Here is a 23,918-nt window from a genome sequence, read left to right on the forward strand (position 1 = left end):
ATGGTGGTTGATATTGCTAGTGGTGGCGGTGCTTCTTCACCATCTCACCCTTGTTCCTTTAACAAGCACCACATGTAGGTACAAAATCCTAGATGTGTGTTTTCAAGCCTTCCCGCAAGGAAGAGCGCGTAGTCGATTTGTAGGTACGCTGAAAGCCAAAGTGCCCGTGGTGGGAGATGAACACAACTCCTCTAAGACGGGCATTGTTTTAAAGCACAATTTTGAATCAAAAGAATGCACGCTTTATGCTTCAAGGTATCGTGTTGCCGCGTGTAGCCCTCAGGGGGATTGGGATTCTCCTGAAGCACTTGGATGAATTGAACCTCCATGTCAATATCGAGCCATTCTTGACAAGCGTTGACGAGGCAATCAAGTACTGTAAGGATAAGGCAAAGAGAGATCCTTTCTCCTCATATTTCTGCAATAAAGCAGATGCCTCGTTGCCTTTGTTGTATATGATCTCATAATCACGCCGATGCATCTTAGTGACCCATCTGTGTTTCTCCAAGGATGGTAACCTATCGTCGAGAAAATACTTCAAACTATGACGATGATCTCGATTTGGAAGCAACTCCATATAAGATATGGGTGTCAAGTCTCGACTACGCGAAAGATGGCCATCATCTCTTTTCTCATAGGTGGACTTGCCCACGTTTTTGTCAATTGCATCAACATAACGCCCACACCCCTACCTGATGCACCACATTCCAAGCGCAATTGGGCACTAGTAAAGTGGGTGCATTGCACATGGCTTCCTTTAAAGCTGAAAAGGCCCACTCGACAACATCGTTTCATACAAAAGGCACTTGTTTTTAAAGCCGAAAAGGCCTAGTCGACAACATCATTCCAAAGTTACAGACAATATCTTACACGTAGCCGCAACAATTATTCCGTACATGGACGCATGTCCACAATGGTAAGAACAAGCATCGGGCAAGGTTTGAACCTCAATGAAGGCCATGCTACCTACCCACTTTCACTAAGGGGTATCAACAACGGCGATAATAACAGGGATGAAATTAACGAATTGAGAGTGCACCATGTTACCTACCCACTTTCACTAATGGAGATGAACAACAAAAAGAATAATAAGGATGGAATTAACAAATTGAGGGTGAATATCAACAGCAAGAATAATGTAAGGATGAAATTAAGGAATTGTGAGTGAATATCATCATCAACAACAAGAATGATATAAGGATGGAATTAACCAATTGGGCGTGAATATGATCAACAAGAAGAATAATAGAAGCGTTAACGAATTGTGAGTGAATATGATCAAGAGCAACAAGAATGATATCAGGATGGAATTAACAAATTGTGAGTGAATATCATCAACAACAACAAGAATGATGTAAGGATGGAATTAACAAATTGGGCGTGAATATGATCAACGAGAAGAATAATATAAAGATGAAATTAACAAATTGAGCGTGAAGAAAAATATAAAGATGAAATTATCAAGAAGAGCAATAAGAATAAGGATGAAATTCTTCATTCAACACCACCAATAGTGATAAGGATGAAATTAAGCAATTGAGTGTGAATATTAATAAGGATGAAATTAAGCAACCGAGTGTGTATTTTTTAATTATGGATTAAGACATTATTGTGTGGTGGATATATATATCCCACATTCAAAGTGGGGATGCACGGAAGGAAAGGAGGAGGTATAGAGGGGTAAGATGGAAATGATCAAAACATACTTACCTGGGCGGGGTCAATCGATGATCAAGAAGGTCGATGGCCTAGGAAGACCACTTCCATTGCACTTGGGAGGGGGGTTTACCTAGCATCTCCCATCGAGGAGAGTGCACGTCATAATTTGTGGCAGCGGAGGCTCGCGTTTGCGTGGCCTCCACACAAAAATTAAAATCAAATTAAATTAACTGCAAACTACGGGAGCTTCTTTAAATCTAAGTCCGTAAGTCCAGTTAAATTAATTAGTGGCAGCAGGTGCCTTAAATCAAACTATTTGTAAATCCAGTTGAATAAATTATCGGAGGTCTTACTCCATGACTACATACATAGTTGAGAGGCGAGCGGAGTGCTCTGCTGCTGCGAGGCGAGAGGAGAGGGATGCTACGCGATTCCGTCCTAAATCTTCTTGTTACTGTTTGCTGTTGAGATGCCATTCCTTTCAGAGATTGGTATTGGGTGCTAATCTTCTTGTGTTCCTGTTTGTTTGCAGATGTGCCATTCCCTTTCACAGATTGATATTGGTGCTAGTCTTCTTGTTACTTTTTGTTTGTAGTTGCCATTCCCTTATTGGTGGTGCTAATCTTCTTGTTACTGTTTGTTTGCAGCTGCCATTCCCTTTCACAGATTGATATTGGTGGGGCTAATCTTCTTGTTACTGTTTGTTTGCAGCTGCCATTCCCTTTCACAGATTGATATTGGAGCTATGCCATTCCCTTTCACAGATTGATATTGGAGCTAATCTTTTTGTTACTGTTTTGTTTGTTGTTCAGATGCTATTCCTTTCACAGATTGATATTGGTGCTAATCTTCTTGTTACTTTTTGTTGGAGCAGAAGCCATCCCTTTCACAGGTTGATATTGGTGTTCCAACATATATAATAAACCCCACACCACACACGCCATTGATAGATTTATCAGCGTCTGTCCTGCAGTTGCTGGGGCTAGCCTCCTCATTGGGTGTTAATCATTTAAGCATCCGATAGTCATATAAGCATCTGACAGTGGCTGAGAGTTGGGACTCTGCTTCTTCCTCCTGACTCTACAAACGTGTTGAAAAGAAACTTTATTGAAATTCTCTCTCAACTCCTTGGAAAGAGCTTTCCGAGATTGGGGAAAGGTCAAATTTTGGAGATTTACTTTACCATTAAGAGGTTTCCAAGATTGGGGAAAGGGTCAAATTTTGGTGATTTACTTTACCATTAAGAGCTTTCCAAGATTGGGGAAAGGGTCAAATCTTGGAGATCCTTGCAGGATTTTTTTTCTTGCGCGGTAAGCAACTATAATTTAGTGGATGACTTGAATAATTTAGTGGATGGCTTGAATAATTTAGTCCTCGTGCACATTATCATTTTTGTTGGCATGGGGGTGAAGTTTCCAACACTCGTGCGTAGATTATTGCATTATGGGGATTGTTATACTCTGCTAAGTGGCTATCTAAAGAGACTTTGGAGGTATTTGGAGATTCTAAGGTGATTATTTAGTGGGTAGCAAAGCAATCTTCTTTCAATCCTCCATTAATGACAAGCTGGTTACAAAGAATTCAGAGGTACTTTTTTAAGGGGGTGAACTTCTCTCATATACACAGGGAGCAAAATAGAATTGTGGATGCAAAATTTAAGGAGGGGCATCCCCAATTGCCCGAGGAGATCTTATAATCGGCCTTCATAGACAACACATTTTAGGGTTCAGGGAAGATCTACTTCACATAAGCTAATATTTTTCATGATGTGGATATGTTTGTTTTTCTTTAGAGTTGTTTTTTATGGCTTTCTATTGTTATGTTGTACGAGTGACAAAATTTGAGCAAATGTGTTTGTTCAAACATAGCTAGTTTAGATCTGTGACTGGGATATATTTTTGCGGATTAGGATGTATGCTGGAAATGGTGGACTTTTGACACATGCTACATGTAAACAACCTCATCTTAATATAAAGTTGTTAGTTTTTTCTTTGTTGAATAAAAAAGTATACAAAGGCATCCTAATTGGTCGTGCCAGGTGCAATGATGGTTTAGATTATGACATGGCTAACATGAAGATCACACCAACAAACCATAAGCAAATTTGAATATCATCGAGAACAAAACACACTATAGGAAGTTCATAAGGTGTCATTATGACGTCACTTTATTTATGGATGAACTTCCCCAACAAAATGTTGAACTTTCATTCTCAAACGATTCCCAAGAATCCCTTGATTTGTTGAAGAAAAAATTAGGCGAGGCTCTTACTCTAAGAATTCATGATTGAGACAAGTCGTTTAGTGCGCAAGTTGATGCCACAAATAGTGTTTTTTGTGTCATCCTACCTCAAACCGAGGAGGGAAATATTGGCATCCACATCGTTATGTCAATAAAAAAATGAATAAGGCAGAAAGGAACTATTTGACGATAAAAAGAGGTGGCCTTGGAACATCACTCTCTCTGCATGAGTTATAACATTACATCTCGTGGCACTCTTTTATTGTCCATGCGTATCAAGTTACACCAATTTACCTTGTGAACAAGTGAGTGCATCATGACCACCTTTGCATGTGGCTCTTGCTCTTCCAAGAATTCAACTTTCAAATTCTCGCACAGACGCGTAAGTTTTGCCACAACCTAGACCACTTGCTAAGAATGAACTCGAGAGAAGAACCAACGATATAGATGATGGAATTCCATGTGCACATGTAGTTGAAGTCAAATATTTCGTAGAGGATCTAGTGTAGATTTCATTCTTTCGTGATAGCCAAGTAAACTTAGACATGCAATAACATAAGACATGTGCGTCGTTTTGAATGTTGTTTGCTACACATTGACTCATGGAAACTTGTACAATTGGGAGCAAATGATACCTTGAGGAGATGTGTCCGTGGTCATGAAAGTTGGGAATCAACGAATGAGCACACGGTGAGGTTTCGGGTGGACATTACCGGACCTGCATAACTTTCTCGTACAAGCTCCGATTGAGGCGATTCTTGCGCCATTAGAAAGGTATTGGCATGTATATTATGGAATATGGGCACATAGTAAGGTCAGGACGACAAAAGGTGTTCATTTAAGGCATGAAAATGGCTCTAGAAGTTGTTGACTTGAAATTTTTCGAAATGGGACCACCCGTAAAAATGGTCCCGTGAGTTGATTCTTCCACTTCTCCAACTCTGAAAGCATCAAGATGGATGGAAATTAATATAATGATCCAAACCATATCACCCATGTAATAACGTGGTAGCCTAATCTGCACAGAGATTGCATGCCTTTATTTTTCGTTGGTGACTTCTTAGGGAAACCGAAAGGATGCTTCCTCACATTTGTGGACGACTTCCTTAGTAGCCCCATTGGCATAGACTAGTACACCTCGCCCAAGGGGATTCACACTGAGCACCTGCTGGCACAAAACTACCGGAATGCCCAAAAAATTTGTGACAACTGGTCGAGCTAATCCCCTCGGTTACAAAGACTATAGAACTTGTGTAGGTACTTGACGTAATTCTCAAGGAGTGGGTAGATCTCTATAGAGATATGAGACCGCATTATAACCCCTTCTTCCATAGCCACCATTTGAGATGTGGGCAATTGAGTTTTTTTGGTCCATTTTTTAAGAGAGGAGGATGATTGAAGTGACTGACGTAAAAGTAGAACTATGACATGAACAAAGCGGGTAGAAATGGAGCTACTTTTGGGACTATATCACAAAGACAACAAGTAGGTTTATTTATGAGAATATCATTATAAGGTTTTTATGCCCCTTGTTAATAATATGTTATCAAGGGACCCACTTTTAAGTCATACCAATAAGATATTAATGCAAGAATTCATCATTCAACATATAAAGAGCTCTCTTTGCCACGCTCGGGCCAAAGGAGTAGCAGCGTCTTCCAACGAGATTTCGATGAAGAGCCTGACCAAAATTTGAAACATCAGCAGGGATAAATAGGATGACAAAGGCTTGAGATTCTTAAGAGCGTGTAGGAAAACCCACAAGAACAAGCATGCCATATCCCATTTAAAATTACGCGAGGACAAAAAGCAGTGGCACTAGATGCCTTCGACAACAAAAAAATACATGCGTGCTTAAACTTGACAAAAAGTAGAACTATGACATGAACAAAGCGGGTGGAAATGGAACTAGTTTGGGACTATATCACAGAGACAACAAGTAGGTTTATTTATGGGAATATCATTATAAGGTTTTGATGCCCCTTGTTACGTTGTAAGGCGTTTCCCTCTGAAATTAACTCCCTTCTTATGCCACTTGTAGAATTTTGAGTCATTCATTTTCATGTTAGACGATAGAAATGGTTTCAGCCATCAGATTGATTGAAAACTATTATTTATCGGTTACAATTCATTACCCAATGGCCTCAGCCATCCTTTGAAAAACTTTCTAGCTTGGTTATGGAAAAAACCGCAAGCTTGGTTATGGCTTACACGGCAAGACGGAGTGAAATATCTTTATCAAACACAGGGCAGGGGATAAACAATAAAAAAGGCAGTAGTAGGTCAAAGGGTTGAGACCCCTGAGAAGCATGGGTAGTAGAAATGCAGAAGTGAACTTACATTTCCCTTTGGGATTCAGATCCTTCCCTACAGAGGAAGAGCTCGTGGTCCATTGCTTGTGCAAGAAAGCGACCTCGCAGTCACGCCATGTTCAAATAATAGCAAATGTGGACCTCTACAAATATGATCCATGGCAACTTCCAAGTAATTTTTCAAATAATAGCAGATGTGAACCTCTGCAAATATGATCCATGGAAGCTTCCAAGTAATTTTTCATTTTTCCTCTGTAAGCTTTGTAGCCCAATTCCTGGAATGTGTAAATAGAAATAATTCGGGGCTTACTGAAGAGCTTGTTCTGTTCTTTTATTGTTTACAGAGAAAGCCTTGTTGGATAGAAGGAATCGTACTTCTTCACTCCCCGGATAGAAAGTACCAAAATGGGTCAAGGCCTAATAGGGCGGCTAGTTCTGGATACTAGAAAGTTGTTGGTTCTTATAAGCCCATCACTGCTAAAGGAGGAAAGAAAAGAGTAGGCGTGCCGCATCAAAAAGTCTCTTGTCTTCTATTTTGGGAAGGCACCCAAAGACTCAAAGACCAATTTGCTCATGCACGAATACCGTCTTGCTGATCTTAATAGGCCTGCAAGCAAGAAATGCAAGGAAGAAAGGCAACTTAAGAGTAATTTATTCTGGTTAGACATGGTTCTTTTTTTGGAGACATGTGTTCGGATTTTGTTCCATACTAATATTTTCTCTCTCCATTTCTTCCATGTCTCGTAATTCGTAATATGGCCATGGGCAATAAAGATATTGAGGTTGAATTACACTTATTTTTATGTTCACTTTAAAGAATATTTTAGAATCTTATAGATAGATATAGAATGGATTACACCACAAAATCAAGTGAAATATATTTATCAGACACAAGACAGGGGATAAACGTTAAAAAAGGCAGTAGCAGGTCAAAGAATAAAGACTCCTGAGAAGCATGGGCAGTAGAAATGCAGAAGCAAACTTAGATAATGCCTCGGGGATTTAGATTCTTCCCTACAGAGGAAGAGCTGGTAGTGCATTACTTGTGCAAGAAAGCAACCTCGCAGTCACTCCCCCTTCAAGTAATAGCAGATGTGGACCTATAAAAATATGATCCATGGACTCAAAGACCAATTTTCTCATGCACGAATACCGTCCTGCTGATCTTAATAGGCCTACAAGCAAGAAAGGAAGCTTAAGAGTAATTTATTCTGGTTAGACATGGTTCTTTTCATGGAGACATGTGTTCGGATTTTGTTCCATACTAATATTTCCTCTCCTCTTTCCTTCCCTGTCTCGTAATATGGCCATGGGCAAAAAAGATATTGAGGTTGAATTAGGTTTATTTTAACTATAAATTTCAAGAATATTTTAGAATCTTATAGATAGATATAGAATGGATGGCCATGGGCAATAAAGATATTGAGGTTGAATTATGCTTACTTTTATATTTTTATTTTTACTGTAAATTTCAAAAATATTTTAGAATTTTGTAGATAGATATAGAATGGATTGCACCACAAAATCAAGCGAAATATCTTTACCACAAAATCAAGCGAAATATCTTTAACAGACACAGGACAGGGGATAAACATTAAAAACAGGTAGTAGCAAGTCAAAGAATCGAGACTCCTGAGAAGCATGGGTAGTAGAAGTGCAGAAGCAAACTTAGATAATTCCTCCTGGATTCAGATTCTTCCCTATAGAGGGAGAGCTGGTAGTGCATTACTTGTGCAAGTAAGCAACCTCTCAGTCGCCCCCTGTTCAAGTAATAGCAGATGTGGACCTCTACAAATATGATCCATGGCATCTTCGAGGTAATTTTTCATTTTTCTTCTTTAAGATTTGTAGCCCAATTCCTGGAATGTGTGCTTACTGAAGAGCTTGTTCTGTTCTTTTATTGTTTACAGAGAAAAGGCAGCTTAAGAGTAATTTATTCTGGTTAGACATGGTTCTTTTCTTGGAGACATGTGTTCGGATTTTGTTCCATACCAATATTTCCTCTGCTCGTTTCTTCCATGTCTCGTAATATGGCCATGGGAAATAAAAATATTGAGGTTGAATTACACTTATTTTTATTTTTACTGTAAATTTCAAGGATATTTTAGAATCTTATAGATAGATATAGAATGGATTGCACCACAAAATCAAGTAAAATATCTTTATCAGACACACAACAGGGGATAAACATTAAAAAAGGCAGTAGTAGGTCGAAGAATCGAGACTCCTGAGAAGCATGGGCAGTAGAAATGCAGAAGCAAACTTATATAATGTTGTGTTTAACAAAATATTTATGTTTTCTTTTGGTTAATTCTTAACCTATTTCATATGAAAATGATATTTATGTATCAATCCACAAATTAGAGCAGTGATTATATAGCGTCAATTATAATAAGCATGGAAATATAATTAAGGAAGCCATATAAATTATATTTTTCAAGATGCTAAAATTAAAGAAAATTGTTATAACTTATTTAAAATAACCATAGATAATTAAATCTTGGTTGATTTTGCAAATTATTAATCTAGATTTGTGAATTATTAATAGTATCCACAGAAAAAAACAATAACAACAAAAATAAAAGTAAAAATACTTATAATTAAGATATATATATATATATGATATTTAAAAAAATAAATTAGAACGAACAATATAATGACTTAACAACTTAACACAATCACATTAATAAATGTGGTTGATATACTAATTATTATTGTTAATTATAATTTTTATTATAATAAAAAAAAATTGTTTTTGTTTGTTTGTTTGTTAATTTAATAATTTATTACCATTAATAATAATTATTCAAATTGTTATGTAATATAGAAACTTCAAATATTTTTGAAAAAAAACGATATTTATTAAGAAAACAATATACAATATTTTTTCTAAATGTAATGTCCATAAGCATAAAATTTCAGTTTGAAACATCTATAGGCAAGGAGGAATTACCGTTGCTTTGAAAATAAATTTGATTTTTACTTATAATCTTAGTTTATTACCATTATGATATATATATATATATATATATATATATATATATATATATATATATATATATATATATATATATATATATAGATATATATATATATATATTGAGATTAATATTAATTATTTTTATTTATAATTATAATAATTAAGTAATTAGTTATTATAAATAATCATGGCCATTGTTGACCATGGACGCCTATAGTGGATGGGCACGAATAGGCATAACCACCATTTCAATGGTGACCATAATGAAGTCATGGTTAACTATAGAGACAAAATAGTTGAAATATGGTTGAAATCAACCATGGTCGAATGTCGCATTATCACAAAGATTTTCTCGATATGAAAATCAATCATGGCCAACCATGGTCAAACGTCATATTGTGACAAAGATTGTGTCAATATAAAAATCAACCATGGTCAACTGTGTTTATTTTAGGGTTTATAATATTTATCTTATGGTCTCATATCACTGGGTCAAGTGTGGTCAACCATGGTTAGCCATGGTCCAACGTTGTAGGGTTTATAATATTTATCTTAGGGTCCCATGTTATTGGGTCAAGTGTGGTCAACCATGGTTCATTATTGTTAACCATGGTCGACCATGGTTAGCCATGGTCCAACGTTGTATTATGACAAAGATTATTTTAATATGAAAATCAGTAATGGTGAACCATGGTCCGACCTCGTATTGTGAAAAAGATTGTCTCAATCCCTCTGGTTCTAATATCAAAATATGAAAAATATTGTCTCAATCCCTTGAGTTTATTAATCCAAGGGTTCAAATTCCTAGGGTATAATATTATTCACATGGTTTATAATAGTAATCGTAAGGTTTAATATAAATCCCTCGTGTCTATAATCATGGTCAACCATGGTCCAATGTGAAGAAGAAGACTAGTTTCCTGTTCCAACGTCTCATTGTGACAAAGATTGTTTCAATAAGAAGATCAACCATGGTCAATCATAGATCTAAAGGCTTTAGGAAGATATGCAAATATAAACATAGATCTATCTTAAGTCCTAATCTACCAAATTGCACCAATTGGGTAGTCGAATTGGCTTGGGAGTAAAACCAATTTGTTGTTTTTTTTTTCTCGGTAACAAGTCTAATCTATTAAATATATACAGAGTGCAAAATTACATCAGGTAGGACCAGTATGCTCTTGCCCTTGAGGGGCACCAGACATAGACAAAAACTTAGCCTGACAAAGACCCAGACATAATTCCTCATAGCAAGCCCTCGCAGGGGTCTTAGACAAAAAGAATTGTTCAAGTCGTCCCACGCAGGGGAAACAATAAGTACTTTCATCATTGACACAGAAAACCAACTGCTTTGACATCCTAAAAAAACATAGACTGAAACAACAACAAACCAGGAGACGACAACTGAGTCTGGAGCGACCTGGTGGAGCGAGGGTGCCGGCGTGATTATTCACTCGGCTCATCTGGTTGCTCTTCCACAATTGGGTACCAGCCGTAGCAATCCGGCACAGCATGAGTAGGCGAGGTCGCTTCCGCTTCCCCAGTAGTAGCATTAGGAGCATTCTGGGAATGCTTGGAATTTTCCTCGACGTTGGCCCGACTCTTATCTTCCTGCTCCAACTCAGCTGTCGGAGCTTGCTCTGCATCCCCATGGTAGTCCTGCATCCCATGTTCCCGAGCTTCTATGGGATCATCCACCTCAGGAGGGTTCTCGATGAACAGAATGGAAACATGAGCACTAATTCTCGGGTTTGCCGTAGAGTTGGTGAAGTTGAAAATAGTGGAGCCAAAGGCTGGCAAGGAGGCCGAGCTAGATGCCTCGGCATCCATATGTTGGCCAGAATGCAGGGGAATGGCTCCAATGGAGCTTGCCAGATTACAGTGGCAGCAATGCCTCGTTTCATCTCGCATAGGTCTGCTCGAACCCCCGCCTCTGGAAGAACCACGACGGCTCAGCAATCTCTGTCTGGGTTTCACCATAATGATATGAGACTCCCTGCAAACTGCCAAGTGAACCAGACTATCGATTACCAGAACCAGCTCCGCGGTATACCCAACCGCCTGAGAAGGGACCGCTTCAACGGTAGAGAGGCCAGACAAATGCAACACGACCAAAATTCCCTGCTCCAAACCGGATATAAGCTCTTCATCGTCACCTACCCACCTCGAATTCCCATCCGCCATTATTGCAGCAATGCTCTGGATCGAGTGCACTCCCCGGGCATTCACTGCTGCCATCCCCCGTCCCTTTGTATTAAACCAGGATTGAACGCGTCGTCCTCTCGCATGGAGTGCCACGTGATGCCCGTGGATCGGCATGTGGCCAGCTTCCAACTCCCGTCCCATCGCTTTAAACACCCGCATCCGGGGGAAAACCAATTTGTTGTTATGTTGCATGTGGAATCTTAGTTTTTTTTTTCATTCATTTACAACCAAAATTCTAATTTTGGCTTATAATTTGAGATTTCTGGTCGTTGTTTCAAACTGTATGTGTTTGAGGAAGATAAATGAGTTCCCTAAAACAAAAACAAAAAAGTCTTAGACTTGTAGGTAGGATAATGCCCTACAAAAAATATATATTTCCTTTTCCAAATTGTTGGAGAAATTCAAAATTTATTTACAAAATTGTTATAGCCCTTTGTACACACATGTTTTAAACTATAAAAAATTTCTTCGTACTGTTGTCTAGCACGAGGAAGTGATCAAGAATAAATATGGACGAATTGTACCAAAACAACCTTAGGTAGCAAATCAAGATCTATTTCTTCAACAAAGGACTCATGATTTGTTTTCTTCAACATAAGACTCATGATTTTTAAGGCTCAAGGAGGCAGTAAGATTTCATTATAGCATGGTCCTTCTATTTTTTTGGTCTTTCAACAGTTGTCAAAGAAGCAATAATTAGTGTTATATGCTATCTATTGCCTTACAAGCATTAGTTAGTGTTATATGTTATCTATTGCCTTACATAGGAATCATGATTTGTTTTCTACAACATAAGATTCGTGATTTCTAAGGCCCAAGGAAGCAGTAATATTTCATTATATCACAGTCCTTGCCTTTTCTCTTTCAACAGTTGCCAAAGAAGCATTAATTAGTGTTATATTCTATCTATTGCCTTACGGCGTTTCCTTTGCAACATATGGCGCAAGTGCTAGTTAATAATATGTTATCAAAGGTGTTATGAAACCAACTCAAAAAAAGATAGAAAAGTGAGATAAACGCCTTAGAATTTAGCCTCTTCGAGGGGGCAACCTCCTTTACATCACACAAATGACAAGACCTCCTTTCTATATATAGGAGTCTAAGGGGTCATAATATAATCGGAGACGACATAACAATAATAATGTAAGGGCACAATAATAACAATAGTGGGCTTCTATGGGGCACATTAGTAACAATATGGGGACTGCATGGGTAAATCAATATTTTAACGGGGTTGTACAAATAACAATAGGGGGTTACACTAGTAGTACAGGTGCCTAACAAAGGGACCCACTTTTAAATAATACCATTAAGATATTAATGCAAGAATTCATCATTCAACATATAAAGAGCTCTCTTTGTCACCCTTAGGCCAAAGGAGTAGCAACGTCTTCCAATGAGATTTCGATGAAGATGCCGACCAAAATTTGAAATATCAGCAGGGATAAATAGGATGACAAATACTTGAGATTCCTAAGAGCATATGGGGAAACCCACAAGAGCAAACATGCCATATCCCATTTCAAATTACGCAAGGACAAAAAGTAGTGGCACTCGATGCCTCCGACAAAAAAAAAATACATGCGTGCTTAAACTTGACATGATGGCGCCTATGGAAGATAGACCAATAGACATTACGACTTCACAACATGCATTACAATGCCTATAAAAACAAAAGACGCACCGAAATCTCGCCATGATCAAATATAAGAAATGAGCAATTCAAGAATGGAGACCTTGTACCAATATATGGCAGTAAAACTAAGGGCAAGATGAGAAAATTGGAAATCACTAGACTTGGAACTTATATTGTCAAAGACATCAGAGCTAATTGCCTCGTCCAAATAGAAACACCCATTCGCATTCTTTGAGCGATGTTAGTCATCTCGCCACTTCATTCCATTTTGGGGTAAAACCAAATTGTCTCGTAGCGGGCGAAGAATGGCTTCTTTGGTGTGAAGCGTGAAGTCAAATTTTTGTAGCTAGGGTGGGCCTGGTAAATAGGAAGCCACTGCTAGGAGTTTTTGGCCATAGGCAACAACACATGGCGTCATTGAGGTAGCACCGTGATGAGAGGTATTACGCCACAATTCTGTAAGGGGTGGCCATCATTCTCATTGGTGTTGCCCTTTCGAGGCAAAGCATCTCAAATAATTTCCACGCACTCATTGACCACCTCTATCTGGCTATCAATTTGGGGATGACGACCAGTGCTCACTTTCAATTGAGTACCCTAAAGTTTAAACGAATCCTGCTTGAAATTGTTGGTGAGTGCGGGATCTCAATTCAATGCAATGGAAAGTGTGATGGCATGCAACTTAAACATTGGGTCCACGGAAACATGAGTAACCACAGAAGGTGTAAATGGGTCCGATAGGGTACAAAAGGGAGCACATTTGCAAACGTGGTCGAAGAACACCATGGTGACATATTGGTTGTCTGTTTTCAGAAGGTCCACTGTGAATTCCATGGAAATGTCGGTCCTGATGGTGGTTGATATTGCTAGTGGTGGCGGCGCTTCTTCACCATCTCACCCTTGTTCCTTTAACAAGCACCACATGTAGGTACAAAATCCTAGATGTGTGTTTTCAAGCCTTCCCGCAAGGAAGAGCGCGTAGTCGATTTGTAGGTACGCTGAAAGCCAAAGTGCCCGTGGTGGGAGATGAACACAACTCCTCTAAGACGGGCATTGTTTTAAAGCACAATTTTGAATCAAAAGAATGCACGCTTTATGCTTCAAGGTATCGTGTTGCCGCATGTAGCCCTCAGGGGGATTGGGATTCTCCTGAAGTACTTGGATGAATTGAACCTCCATGTCAATATCGAGCCATTCTTGACAAGCGTTGACGAGGCAATCAAGTACTGTAAGGATAAGGCAAAGAGAGATCCTTTCTCCTCATATTTCTGCAATAAAGCAGATGCCTCGTTGCCTTTGTTGTATATGATCTCATAACGCCCACACCCCTACCTGATGCACCACATTCCAAGCGCAATTGGGCACTAGTAAAGTGGGTGCATTGCACATGGCTTCCTTTAAAGCTGAAAAGGCCCACTCGACAACATCGTTCCATACAAAAGGCACTTGTTTTTAAAGCCGAAAAGGCCTACTCGACAACATCATTCCAAAGTTACAGACAATATCTTACACGTAGCCGCAACAATTATTCCGTACATGGACGCATGTCCACAATGGTAAGAACAAGCATCGGGCAAGGTTTGAACCTCAATGAAGGCCATGCTACCTACCCACTTTCACTAAGGGGTATCAACAACGGCGATAATAACAGGGATGAAATTAACGAATTGAGAGTGCACCATGTTACCTACCCACTTTCACTAATGGAGATGAACAACAAAAAGAATAATAAGGATGGAATTAACAAATTGAGGGTGAATATCAACAGCAAGAATAATGTAAGGATGAAATTAAGGAATTGTAAGTGAATATCATCATCAACAACAAGAATGATATAAGGATGGAATTAACCAATTGGGCGTGAATATGATCAACAAGAAGAATAATAGAAGCGTTAACGAATTGTGAGTGAATATGATCAACAGCAACAAGAATGATATCAGGATGGAATTAACAAATTGTGAGTGAATATCATCAACAACAAGAAGAATGATGTAAGGATGGAATTAAAAAATTGGGCGTGAATATGATCAACGAGAAGAATAATATAAAGATGAAATTAACAAATTGAGCGTGAAGAAAAATATAAAGATGAAATTATCAAGAAGAGCAATAAGAATAAGGATGAAATTCTTCATTCAACACCACCAATAGTGATAAGGATGAAATTAAGCAATTGAGTGTGAATATTAATAAGGATGAAATTAAGCAACTGAGTGTGTATTTTTTAATTATGGATTAAGACATTATTGTGTGGTGGATATATATATCCCACATTCAAAGTGGGGATGCACGGAAGGAAAGGAGGAGGTATAGAGGGGTAATATGGAAATGATCAAAACATACTTACCTGGGCGGGGTCAATCGATGATCAAGAAGGTCGATGGCCTAGGAAGACCACTTCCATTGCACTTGGGAGGGGGGTTTACCTAGCATCTCCCATCGAGGAGAGTGCACGTCATAATTTGTGGCAGCGGAGGCTCGCGTTCGCGCGGCCTCCACACAAAAATTAAAATCAAATTAAATTAACTGCAAACTACGAGAGCTTCTTTAAATCTAAGTCTGCCATCGAGGAGAGTGCACGTCATAATTTGTGGCACAGCGGAGGCTCGCGTTCGCGCGGCCTCCACACAAAAATTAAAATCAAATTAAATTAACTGCAAACTACGGGAGCTTCTTTAAATCTAAGTCTGTAAGTCCAGTTAAATTAATTAGTGGCAGCAGGTGCCTTAAATCAAACTATTTGTAAATCCAGTTGAATAAATTATTGGAGGTCTTACTCCATGACTACATACATAGTTGAGAGGCGAGCGGAGTGCTCTGCTGCTGCGAGGCGAGAGGAGAGGGATGCTACGCGATTCCGTCCTAAATCTTCTTGTTACTGTTTGTTGTTGAGATGCCATTCCTTTCACAGATTGGTATTGGGTGCTAATCTTCTTGTGTTCCTGTTTGTTTGCAGATGTGCCATTTCCTTTCACAGATTGATATTGGTGCTAGTCTTCTTGTTACTTTTTGTTTGCAGCTGCCATTCCCTTATTGGTGGTGCTAATCTTCTTGTTACTGGTGCTAATCTTCTTGTTACTGTTTGTTGGAGCAGAAGCCATCCCTTTCACAGGTTGATTTTTTTTTTTTTTTTACAAGATCGTCTACTCATATATTATAAAACTGCGCTATGCAAAAGCTATTACATCAGATTCAAGAAGAGAAAGAAGAGATGAAGTCCAAAACCGGGACGCAGCCCTTGACTTCTGAGAGTTTAACTTGAGGAGAATATGTTGAAATAGATATCTACTGTACTGTCTGACGAACAAGCCATCTATAAGACTTACTTTGCTATTCATAAGATTAACACCAGAATTGGTTTACTGTGTCTTCCATCTGATCATCCTTCTGCTGGTCCTTTTGGCTTGCCTTTGTAGAGGCCTCTGCCTGCATGCTCTCCGTGAGGTTCTTGATATGATTGATGGCCTCCTCCAAATGCTGGCACTTTTCCTTAAGATCCTCGATTTCCTTCTTTTGTTTTACAAGCTTTTTTCGCTTGGATCGACTGTCGGCATGAAAATCGTCTTTGAGGTCGTTATGATGCTTTACAAACCGGGCAATCAAGAAACAGTGTTCCTTGCAAAGGGTGCAGGTGTCATTTCCTAGCACCCTGTCCAGAGGATTCCCCTGAGGCTCTGCTCCCTCCTGTGCCGCTGGCTGCTGTCTGTTCTCTGCCATGACTGAGAAGAAGCGGGTTAGCGAACAAAGAGTTGAATAATGACTTGGGTTATACCTGAGAACTGCGTGGATGGCCTGCTGATCGAAGTAGCTCTGCTTTTTGCCTTGCTTGTTGCTGAAGAGGAGATCAAAGGGAAGGAACCACAGTGTTCTGTGAACGCACTGTTTGCTTTCGCTGTGGTGAACTGCGTTGCCACGCTCAGGACGCCCAACTCTACCAATCTGAAACTGAAGAGGCAATGAGTTTCTGAGGAAATCGGGGAAGGGAGAGGGGATATAAAGGGAAGGGGGGGACCATTCATGATGAGAGAGCGGGATATTTTTTCCTGCGGGAACTGGGAGCGGATCCTGCTTCAGATTCGAAGTGCACTCTCCAGATGGGCGGAAGTGATGTTTACCTGAAAAGTCAGAGGGGAGATCACGAGAGGATTGAGAATGCATTGCTCTGAGATCGAAGGGAGAGGAGAAAGACGGCGGTGAGGAGGAGAAAGGAGAATCGAGGGATGAGAGACCAATGAAGTGATTGCTGATATGACAGAATCCGGGGAGGCTGTTCTGATGTGCTTTCTGACAGTTTGATTTCTTATGGTATCGCCCTTTCATATATTCTTTCGTTCTCACGGACCTGTCCATGCTGCCTGTTGACTGCCTTACTTGCTAAGGAGTCCGCCTCTGCGTTATTTTCTCTTAGCACGTGCCTAAAGGTTATTTCACCCATACTTCTGATGTTATCCGTAATCCTTATCCTTATGTTGTTGAGGCCTGCTTTGCTGAATTCTTTGTCTGTGCTCATAGCTGAGATGATGATGGCCGAGTCCCCAATAATGATGGCGTTCCTTAATCCCAATCTGGATAGAATTGCGGTGCCTAGGAGTAAGCTGTAGGCTTCGGCTGCGTTATTCGAGGCCTTTCCAAGTCCCCATTCATAGCTGCAGATGAGATTCCCCTTATGATCTTTAATTATGCCTCCTGCTCCCGCTTCTCCGGGATTGTTCTTTGATGCGCCATCAAAGAAGAGCAGGGGGCGATTTTGATTGGAAATCCATTGACTTATCTCTTCTTTAGTTCCCCTGAGTTTCCAGTTGGAATGCTTCTGATGTGCTTTGCTCTGGGGGGGAGGACTCTGAGAGTGGCTGATGTTGAATTTACTGTACCAATCCCTTTCTTCTTGTGCCCAGCTCGTCTGATCTGGGGAAGCTATGAAGTTTGCGCTGACAGCTTCAGAAATGTTAGCAATTGTTTTTGCTATGACATTGTCTAGTTTAGGCATTTTGTTGTTAAAAACGTGATTGTTCCTGGCTAGCCAGAGGTTCCAGCAAAGGGAAGCAGGGATGCACTTCCACACCCTGATTAGGTTATTCTTGCCTTTTCTAGAATGAGGGAAATCTTTCTTCCAGTTCTTCTGTAGATTGTGCATCTGTTCGTGGGTTCCTCGAATCTCCAAGGGGCTTGTTAACTGTTTCCAACAACTTTTAGCGAAGGGGCAAAGTAGGAAGGAGTGCTGAATAGACTCCTCCTCTGCTCGGCAGAAACAGCAGATCGATGGGCCTTGAATTCCTCTCTTTCTCAGATTCTCAGCTGTTAGAATTTTCCCTTTTAAGAGGGTCCAATTGAAGTGTTTTACCTTTGGAAGGCATTCTGACTTCCAGGCAGCTGTGTGAAGGTTCCAATTTGCTGCAGGAGTTGTATTTTGTAAAGATTTATATCCTTCTTTTACTGAGAAGGACCCTCCACCAGTGTCCCAGATGTATCTATCCTCGTTCTCCTTGTTGGTTGGTGCTGATCCAGATAGTGAAAGCTTCAGTGTGAGCCATAGCTCTTTGAGGTCCAGAGGGAGATGCAGATCTTTCCAAGCCAGCCATCTATTTTGGTTCCACAGAGATATATCGTACAGGGTGATTATCTTTCGTTCCTCCATCCAATCTTGCAGGGGCCTGAGCTCTTGAAGAAGGTTTCTTGGGTTGGAGTTCATTATTCTGTCATACCATACCTTGGTGTTCTTTCCGTTGCCTGGGAGCTTGGAGACATTTTCTCTGAAGTGTGCCAAAACTTTCTTGATGAGACGCCACATCGGAGTGCAAGGCCTGTCTGCTATTGGTTCATTGAGGATGTTGGAATTTGGACCTCTGAGATATTTTCTTTTTATTGTCTCCACCCACCACGAGCCATTTTCTGTGAGAATCCTCCAGGTCAGTTTGAGCCCTTTCACAGGTTGATATTGGTGTTCCAACATATATAATAAACCCCACACCACACACGCCATTAATAGATTTATCAGCGTCTGTCCTGCAGTTGCTGGGGCTAGCCTCCTCATTGCGTGTTAATCATTTAAGCATCCGATAGTCATATAAGCATCTGACAGTGGCCGAGATTTGGGACTCTGCTTCTTCCTCCCGACTCTACAAACGTGTTGAAAAGAAACTTTATCGAAATTCTCTCTCAACTCCTTGGAAAGAGCTTTCCGAGATTGGGGAAAGGTCAAATTTTGGAGATTTACTTTACCATTAAGAGATTTCCAAGATTGGGGAAAGGGTCAAATTTTGGTGATTTACTTTACCATTAAGAGCTTTCCAAGATTGGGGAAAGGGTCAAATCTTGGAGATCCTTGCAGGATTTTTTTTCTTGCGCGGTAAGCAACTATAATTTAGTGGATGACTTGAATAATTTAGTGGATGGCTTGAATGAGAGGACCTTTCCGGGTTTCCACACCCCCATTGGCCTAGCTTTGGGTCATTTGTGGGGCATTAATAAAACTATCCTTTTATCGTATCAGGGGTTTCACCTATCTCTATTTGAATATGTTGTTCAATTAAACATGTCTTTTCCTTTTTTTATAATGCACCAGAGGTTTTCAATCCCGCCTAGCTTCACTAGTTTGTATGGGGAAAACCCAGCCTAGCTTCACTAGTTTGTATGGGGGAGATCTGAATTTACCACTCCCTAAACCCATGACCTAGGGCGCGGGGGCCAATTTCATCACTATGGTTATATGGCACTCTATGGTCTAGGCTCTGGGAGTTGAAAACACTTGACCTCTTCCCCCAACGGCATTGGAGGTTAAATCCTTGGTCGCCATGTCCCCTGCCGCTGTCATGTTACAAGTGAGGTTGAGTTTAATTGTAGCATTCAAGAGGGTTTCGTTGTTGTTACCATTCGCCGTGGAAGGCTCCTTGTGATCATAGCCTCTTGGAGCCGTTCCTCCATGCTACTATCCCTACATTCTCAAGTTCCTATATTTCTCTGTTCTTGTTCTCGGCGGGGAGGGGGGAATTGACTTATGAGTGGGGCCCAGGGACAACAAAAAAACAACCCGGCAGAGGCATGTGCTCTACTTCATGGATTGTTATCGTTGTACGTAGATAGAGTGAGGACGTTGATCGTCATTGGAAATTCAAGCATAATTATCAACATTTTGAACCCTAAAAATGCTCCCTCTTAAAAGCTCATCGCTAAAATTCGAAAAGAGACCCTTCGTTTCCAAGAGGTTACCTTCTTCCGGCCCCGAGGGCTCTCAATAACCTCCTTCCAAGTGCCCGAGGGCTCTCAATAACCTCGTTCCAGGGCCCCGAGTGCTCTCGACCGACAAGCCGCCAGTGTTGCAAATGGAGGCACCACACTGAATGAGGGGATCTTGGAAAATGTACTAAACAAGTTGGCATCACTCCTCTCAACAGACAAGCCAACAGTGTTGCAAATGGAGACACAATGCCGAATGAGGGGACCTAGAAAAGAATAACAAATAACAAGTTGGCATCAATCATCGCGAGAATTCGAAAAGAGACCCTTCGTTTCCAAGAGGCTTGCCTTCTTCCAGGCCCAGAGGTTTCTCAACCGATAGGCCAGGCCGTCGGTCTTGCAAATGGAGGCTGCACGCTGAATGAGGGGACCTTGAAAAATAGAAATACAAGAATTTGGGGTTTTATATTCCTATCCCATCCCCTAAATTTATTTTCAATTCACCAAAGGTGATGGCATGTTTCGAGCTCGGTAGCAACCAACGCATATCAAGTCAATTACTTTTGAGAGAAATTTTCGGATGACACTGTGTGGAGGATGTTTAATCCTGTCCAATTACTTTTCAATTCGCCAAACATGAAGGTGTTCGGTAACCGAAGGAAGGAGACCTAACAAACCGATCAAGATCAAGATTGGGTGTCGTCAAATGACAAGCCCAAGGAGGTGTAGCTCCCACAACTGTGGCTAGGAGTAGCAGTGCTCTGTTTGTCGGCAGCAAATAATAAATTTCTATCTCAAGTAGGAATAAGGAAGGGATGCTTCCGAGGGACAAACGGGTGTAGCGGATGCCTGGAGGAAGAGGAAGACTGGATCATTTGCAAGAGACCTAGATAGGATCCTCCATGATAGCAATCACAAAAACCTAGGTCAAACAGGGAGGAAGACTCAATCTTCTACTAGTGCACTAAAGAAACCTAGATAGGATCCTCCATGGTAGCAATCTTCTACTAGTGCACTAAAGAAACCTAGATAGGATCCTCCATGGTAGCAATCTTCTACTAGTGCACTAAAGAAACCTAGATAGGATCATCCATTGTACTTGGATTCCAATGATGATTAATTTGATCAAGGGGTTTCCACACCTCTCACATGCAGATGTTCTTAAAGTGCCATGATGGATGGATTCATTTTGTGACAAGGTGGATTGACGGCTTGAATTGTCATCATTAAAGTTCCTTGATCCTCCCACATTATTCCTATATGATGCTCTCTATGCATGATTCTCGATGTGGAGTTGTTGATTTTTGTGTTTTCATATCCCCCGCAGGATGCTCCAAATCTGGATATCTTCTTGCACCTGTCTTTCCCGCTCCTTACCTGTTTGAGTTTCAAATTGGCTATGAGGGAAGGCGACAATGGACTCCAACCTCCAATGGTCCGTGGAAGATTTTCGATTCCTTAATTGCTCACGCTTGAGTTTTGAGTCCCCTTTCAGGTTTATGCTTCCACATTCAAACAAATTTATGGACGCTTCCGTTCCTTCTTGGATGCCACAACGTCGACATAATCCTTGGCAGGTTAGACTATATTCCCTACAGCAACATAGGCTGGTTCTTCCATGCGATTCCTCATTACAAACTCAAAAGCTGCATTGCTAGGGCAACCTCTTGAAGAGCCATCAAGATCGAAATCGAATTTAGAACGGAGACTTTCACAACTGGACATATAGTAATTGGACAATAATTTGTTTATTTGGTCTTGTCTTGGTGGGGTGCGCCAGGCTGGTGCTGTAGTGCAACGCACAAGTGACGCCCGAGAGCCCCAACAGCAAGCTATTGTAAGTGGGCCCTCCCCCTAGAAAAATACATTTAATATCATGTGGTTCTATGAACCACATATCAGATATTAAACTGATAAAAACAGATACTACACTTGATCTTAGCCAAAAGGCCGAGAAAGGTATGCTTTTCCTCTTCTCTTTCGGTTCTATTTCTATTGCTCCCCTTCTCCTCTATCCCACTCATCCATGCATGTGGGATAACTCATTTCTATTTCTTCGGATACCCCTTACCATTTAAATAGACATGCTTTTTAATATCAAACTTATATTTTCTATATTCTCACCATTTTCACCTCCCTAGATCTATTTTGCTTTTCGATTTGAGGGATCAAATCTCTTTTCACCTTAGAAGAGGTTTGCCAGATTGGCACCCTAAAAGAGGTTTGCGAGCTTACCCCGGAATTCAGATGGATGTTATAATTAAAATTATCTAGAAAGTACAAATATGATCTTTATTGCTTTTTATATATAAATAAAATTAACTAAATATCATAATAGGATTGGATTCGAAGTCCCGTTGATTATTTCCGGAGCAGGGAGCGCGTTTTGACAGGGGAGCCGAGAGCAGCCAAACAGGTGTCGGGCTCCATTTCCCCATCCAATCCTTAAGGCATTGGGTCACCATTTCTCAATGCCTTGGTCGTTTTGACGCCGGCTGTATCCATGCATGAAACCATGGAAAATAGCGGTAGAACCTAAATCTTTGCCTCTTGTTTAGTTAACTTGCAAAGATTCTTGATTAGTTTCTCTATATCTCATCATGAAGATTTCCTCTTAGAAGATTCCATGCTTTCAGATTGTGGATGACTTATCCTTTGTTTATTTGATAATCATGCTGAGAGCTTTATTGAAAAGATTCAAAGCTTCTTTTTACGTCGACAGTCCTTGTCATGACCTTCGTTTCTGAATAGGGAGGTGGTGGTGTATAATCCAGGTATATTGCTGTTGTTGTCAGTGCAATGGCCAACCATCAGCATAGATCTTTTGGTCTGTAGTATAAAGATTTTTTGTAGGGGTTACAGCGCGTCAACATATAGGGTGGTGGCGGAGCAAGTCTACTTTCTGTCCCTGGTTCTACAGCTTATAAAATCGAAATCTGGCCTGGTTTTCGCTATAGAATACTGTCTAGAGCCACGATCGAGTCCCATTGGCGTACTGGGTGTTGGTAACTTTTTCGCCAGAACTTCCTGCCGGTAGGTCTCTGGTCTCCAGATTCAAATGTGAATTCCGGTCTCTGTGATGATCATTTACTCCACTAGTCCATTACAGAGCAGTAAATCCTATCTAATTGTTCAGAAGCCTCTCGATCCAAGGAAAAATGTCTTTTTGACGGCGGTATTGGTCATCGTCTGCCATCCTCTTAACTCTAGATGATCCTAGAATTGTACTTCCTCTTGTCCTTATAGTTTTCTTTATAGGGGCTCGGATGCAATTGTCCTGAATTTACAATAAATCCAAATCCAGTGATCCTGACATGATCTTTGGGAACTCTCCCCATTGTACTTTCTCCTATAGTTTTTCCCTCTGGGGATCTTGTCAACTAGGCTCATTTACTGATTGCTAGTACCACATGCTTCACTCCTTCTCAGCTCCCTATCTGCTTCATTAATGTCGGCCGATAGTGATTCCCCGGCCACGCGGGCTCTCTTCTCTGCTGCCATTGAGGCTGAAAAAGCACGTGAATCTGTTGTCCTTAATCCTAGCTGGCAGGCCACGGTGGATGAAATGATACAATCTTCATATCAGGCCGATTCTCCACCTGTACAGACGGTGAGGGCATCGGACAAAAAGACCTCTGCATCCCCAAAAGGTAATATAGAACTTGGTAAGGGACAACGCTCCAAGAAGACATGGAACCCAGTCAAAACT

The 23,918-nt window shown here is 40.5% G+C and overlaps 3 non-coding genes across 3 annotated transcripts; 2 read left to right on the forward strand and 1 right to left on the reverse strand.

Moving 5' to 3' along the window:
• Positions 1-1,702: 1,702 nt before the first annotated feature.
• On the forward strand, positions 1,703-1,862 carry LOC149222844 (U1 spliceosomal RNA). The gene has a single exon (XR_016249868.1). It is a non-coding gene; the product is annotated as a U1 spliceosomal RNA (small nuclear RNA).
• A 13,513-nt stretch (positions 1,863-15,375) lies between these two features.
• Positions 15,376-15,535, forward strand: LOC149222845 (U1 spliceosomal RNA). Its single transcript, XR_016249815.1, has one exon. It is a non-coding gene; the product is annotated as a U1 spliceosomal RNA (small nuclear RNA).
• A 6,440-nt stretch (positions 15,536-21,975) lies between these two features.
• Positions 21,976-22,172, reverse strand: LOC149222846 (U2 spliceosomal RNA). Its single transcript, XR_016249846.1, has one exon. It is a non-coding gene; the product is annotated as a U2 spliceosomal RNA (small nuclear RNA).
• Between the last annotated feature and the right edge of the window lie 1,746 nt (positions 22,173-23,918).

This window comes from Pinus tabuliformis, chromosome Q, assembly GCF_031772625.1.
Source record: "Pinus tabuliformis cultivar Carrire ecotype Pingquan chromosome Q, CPIR1, whole genome shotgun sequence".
In the NCBI taxonomy this organism is placed as follows: domain Eukaryota; kingdom Viridiplantae; phylum Streptophyta; class Pinopsida; order Pinales; family Pinaceae; genus Pinus; species Pinus tabuliformis.